Here is a 5,465-nt window from a genome sequence, read left to right as displayed (position 1 = left end):
CGCGCACCAGAGAGCTGGCGTTAAACGCCAGAAACAAGCATGGAAGTGGCATTCAACGCCAGAAACATGCTGCAGATTGGCGTTGAACGCCCAAAACAAGCATGAAAGTGATGTTTAACGCCAGAAACATGCTATAGTCTGGCGTTAAATGCCAGGATTGCATACAGAGGACGTTTTACAAGCCTAAAGGGTGCAGGGATGAGAAATTCTTGACACCTCAAGATCTGTGGACCCCACAGGATCACCTCAGGATCTGTGGACCCCATAGGATCCCCACCTACCTTCACCCTCCCTCTCACACCTTTTCATAACACTCTTCCCCAAACATCATTCACTAATCACCTCAATCACTCTTCCCTATCACCTCTTCACCATTCACATCCATCCTCTCTTCCCTATAAACCCCACATACCTTCAAATTCAAAATCTCTTTCCCTCTCAAACCCACTCTAAATGATCGAACCTATACCCCTCCCACTCCTATATAAACCCCTCAACACTCCTTCATTCTTCACACACAACCATCAATACTTCTCCCCTTGGTAGAATACACATCTCTCTCCCTCTCCTCCTTATCTTCTTCTTCTTCATCTATTCTTTCTTCTTTTTCTCGAGGACGAGCAACATTCTAAGTTTAGTATGGTAAAAGCATAGCTTTTTTGTTTTTCCATAACCATTGATGGCACCTAAGGCCGGAGAAACCTCTAGAAAGAGGAAAGGGAAGACAAAAGCTTCCACTTCTGAGTCATGGGAGATGGTGAGATTCATCTCAAAAGCCCATCAAGACCGCTTCTATGAAGTTGTGGCCAAGAAGAAGGTGATCCCTGAGGTCCCTTTCATGCTCAAGAAAAATGAGTATCCAGAGATCCGACATGAGATCCAAAGAAGAGGTTAGGAAGTTCTTATCAACCCCATTCAACAAGTCGGAATCTTAATGGTTGAAGAGTTCTATGCCAATGCATAGATCATTAGGAACCATGATCAAAGCATGAACACAAACCCAAAGAATTGGCTTACAATAGTTTAGGGGAAATACTTAGATTTCAGTCCGGAAAATGTAAGGTTAGTGTTCAACTTGCCTATGATGCAAGAAGATGCACGCCCCTACACTAGAAGGGTCAACTTTGATCAAAGGTTGGACCAAGTCCTCATGGACATATGTGTGGAAGGAGCTCAATGGAAAAGAGACTCAAAAGGCAAGCCGGTTCAATTGAGAAGACTGGACCTTAAGCCTGTGGCTAGAGGATGGTTGGAGTTCATCCAACGTTCCATCATTCCTACTAGCAACCGATTCGAAGTAACTGTGGATTGGGCCATCATGATCCATAGCATCATGATTGGAGAGGAAGTAGAAGTTCATGAAGTCATCTCTCTAGAACTCTAAAAAGTAGCCAAAAAGCCCTACACCTTGGCAAGGCTAGCTTTTCCTCATCTCATTTGTCATCTATGCTATTTAGCTGGAGTTGTCATAGAAGGAGACATCCTCATTGAAGAGGACAAGCCCATCACTAAGAAGAGGATGGAGCAAACAAGAGAGCCTATTCATGGATCTCAAGAGATGCATGAGGAAACTCATCATCAAGAAATCCATGAGATGCCTCGAGGGATGCACTTTCCTCCAAACAACTATTGGGAACAACTCAACACTTTTCTAGAAGGATTGAGTCATGACATGAACCAATTAAGGGTGGAACACGAACAGCACTCCATCATTCTCAATGAGATTAGAGAAGATCAAAGAGCTATGAGGGAGAAGCAACAAAGGCAAGGAAGAGACATAGAGGAGCTCAAGAACACCATTGGTCCTTCAAGAAGAAGGCGCCACTATCACTAAGGTGGACTCATTCCTTAACTTCCTTGTTCTTATCTCTCTGTTTTTTGGTTTTTGAGCTTCATGTTTGTCTATGCTTGTGTCTTTATTACATGATCATTAGTGTCTAGTGTCTATGTCTTAAGGCTATGAATAATTCCATGAATCCTTCACCTTTCTTAAATGAAAAATATTTTTAATACAAAAGAACAAGAAGTACATGAGTTTTGAATTCATCCTTGAAATTAGTTTAATTATATTGATGTGGTGATAATAATTTTTGTTTTATGAATGAATGTTTAAACAGTGCATATTTTTTATCTTGTTGTTTATGAATGTTAAAATTTTTGGCTCTTGAAAGAATGATGAACAAGAGAAATGTTATTGATAATCTGAAAAATCATAAAATTGATTCTTGAATCAAGAAAAAGCAGTGAATAACAAAAGCGTGCAAAAAAAATAGCGAATATATATATATATATATATATATATATATATATATATATATATATATATATATATATATATATAAGAAAAAGAAAAAGCAAGCAGAAAAAGCCAATAGCCCTTAAAACCAAAAGGCAAGGGTAAAAAGGATCCAAGGCTTTGAGCATCAATGGATAGGAGGGCTCAAGGAAATAAAATCCAGGCCTAAGTGGCTAAATCAAGCTGTCCCTAACCATGTGCTTGTGGCATGCAGGTCTAAGTGAAAAGCTTGAGACTGAGTGGTTAAAGTCGTGATCCAAAGCAAAAAGAGTGTGCTTAAGAGCTCTGGACACCTCTAACTGGGGACTTTAGCAAAGCTGAGTCACAATCTGAAAGGGTTCACCCTATCCGGTGGTAATACTAGAAAACAAAGTGCTTAGGGCCACGGCCAAGACTCATAAAAGTAGCTGTGTTCAAGAATCAACATACTTAACTAGGAGAATCAATAACACTATCTGAAATCTGAATTCCTATAGATGACAATCATTCTAAACTTCAAAGGATAAAGTGAGATGCCAAAACTGATTAGAAGCAAAAAGCTACAAGTCCCACTCATCTAGTTAGAACTAATATTCATTGATATTTTGGGATTTATAGTATATTCTCTTCTTTTTATCCTATTTGATTTTCAGTTGCTTGGGGTCAAGCAACAATTTAAGTTTGGTGTTGTGATGAGCGGATAATTTATACGCTTTTGGCATTGTTTTTAGGTAGTTTTTAGTAGGATCTAGCTACTTTTAGGGATATTTTTATTAGTTTTTATACAAAATTCAAATTTCTGTACTTTACTATGAGTTTGTGTGTTTTTTTGTGATTTCAGGTATTTTCTGGCTGAAATTGAGGGACCTCAGCAAAAATCTGATTCAGGCTGAAAAAGGACTGCTGATGCTGTTGGATTCTGAACTCCCTGCACTCAAAATAAATTTTCTGGATCTACAGAACTCCAAATTGCGCGCTCTCAATTGAGTTGGAAAGTAGACATCCAGGGCTTTCCAGAAATATATAATAGTCCATACTTTGTTTGAGCTTAGATGACGCAAACTGGTGTTCAACGCCAGTCCCATGCTGCATTCTGGAGTAAAACGCCAGAAACATGTCACAAACCAGAATTAAACGCCAAAAACACATTACAACTTGGCGTTTAACTCCAAAAGAAGTCTCTACATGTGAAAGCTCAATGCTCAGCCCAAGCACACACTAAAGTGGGCCCCGAAAGTGGATTTCTGCACTTAGACTTATTTCTGTAAACCCTAGTAGCTAGTCTTGTATAATAGGACATTTTACTATTGTATTAGACATCTTTGGATTATTTTTGGATTACCTTATGATCCTTTGATCACGTCTTGGAAGATGGCCTCTCGACCATGCCTAGACCTTGTTCTAATGTATTTTCAACAGTGGAGTTTCTACACACCATAGATTAAGGTGTGGAGCTCTGCTGTACCTCGAGTTTTAATGCAAAGTATTACTGTTTTCTATTCAATTCATGCTTATTCTTGTTCTAAGATATCACTCGTACTTCAACCTGATGGATGTGATGATCCGTGACACTCATCATCATCCATCCTTATGAATGCGTTCTTGACAACCACTTCCGTTCTACAAGCGAGAGCTAGAGTGTGTATCTCTTGGATTCCTTAATCAGAATCTTCGTGGTATAAGCTAGAATCCATTGGCGGCCATTCATGAGAATCCAGAAAGTCTAAACTTTGTCTGTGGTATTCCGAGTAGGATTCAGGGATTGAATGACTATGACGAGCTTCAAACTCGCGAGTGTTGGGCGTAGTGATAGACGCAAAAGAATCACTGGATTCTATTCCGACATGATTGCAAACCGACAGATGATTAGCCGTGCTCTGACAGAGCATTTGGACTATTTTCACTGAGAGGATGGAAAGTAGCCATTGACAACGGTGATACCCTACATACAGCTTGCCATGGAAAGGAGTAAGAAGAATTGGATGAAGGCAGTAAGAAAGCAAAGATTCAACAGGAACAAAGCATCTCCATACACTTATCTGAAATTCCCACTAATGATTTACATAAGTATTTCTATCTTTAGTTTATGCTTTATTTGTCTTTATATTCGAAAACCATTATAACAATTTGAATCCGCCTAACTGAGATTTACAAGATGACCATAGCTTGCTTCATACCAACAATCTCCATGGGATCGACCCTTACTCACGTAAGGTATTACTTGGACGACCCAATGCACTTGCTGGTTATTTGTGCGAAGTTGTGACAAAGTGTGATTCACGTTTGAGAGCTCTAAGTCTATTGGCGCTATTGTTGATGATCACAATTTTTGTGCACCAGCTACTGCTGCAAGAATTTGATCTGAAATTTAAAGATATGAGTGGTAACCAAAATTTAGTGGCTGACCACTTGAGTCGCCTTGAGCATATTAAAGATGACTCCATTCCTATCAATGATAATTTCCCATTTGATAGCTTACAGGTAGTATCTGATGAAGTTCCTTGGTATGCACCCTTAGCTAATTATCTAGTTAGCCACACTTTTCCTCCTGATTTCACTAAGCATCAGAGAGACAAGCTAAAGAGCGAGTCCAAATACTATGTATGGGATGAACCATATCTATGGAGGTGTGGTGCTGACCAGGTAATTCGACGGTGTGTACCTCAATCAGAATTCCAATCCATTTTAGAGGCCTGCCACTCATCTGAGAGTGGAGGACATTTTAGCCCTCAACGAACTACTAGAAAAGTTTTAGACTGTTGATTCCGGTGGCCTACTCTTTTTAAAGATGCTGCTGACCTTTGTAAATCTTGTCCTCCATGCCAAAGATTTGGTAATATATCCCAGAGGGATGAAATGCCTCAACAAATTATGTTTTTCTGTGAAATTTTTTTATGTTTGGAGCATTGACTTCATGGGTCCTGGTGGACGAAATTGCGATCACCAAAAAGTTGGTCTCTTTGTACTTGTATGAAATTTAAATATTGGCTCTATTGGAATTTATGATCACAACTCCATTCAACTAACCAGCAAGTGCACTAGGTCGTCCAAGTAATACCTTACGTGAGTAAGGGTCGATCCCACGGAGATTGTTGGTATGAAGCAAGCTATGGTCACCTTGTAAATCTCAGTTAGGCGGATTAAATTGGTTTATGGGTTTTTGAATAATTAATAATAAACAGAAAATAAA

The sequence above is a fragment of the Arachis stenosperma genome, chromosome 5, assembly GCF_014773155.1.
Source record: "Arachis stenosperma cultivar V10309 chromosome 5, arast.V10309.gnm1.PFL2, whole genome shotgun sequence".
In the NCBI taxonomy this organism is placed as follows: domain Eukaryota; kingdom Viridiplantae; phylum Streptophyta; class Magnoliopsida; order Fabales; family Fabaceae; genus Arachis; species Arachis stenosperma.
The sequence above is the reverse complement of the archived record's forward strand: the minus strand, read 5'-3'. Positions refer to the sequence as shown.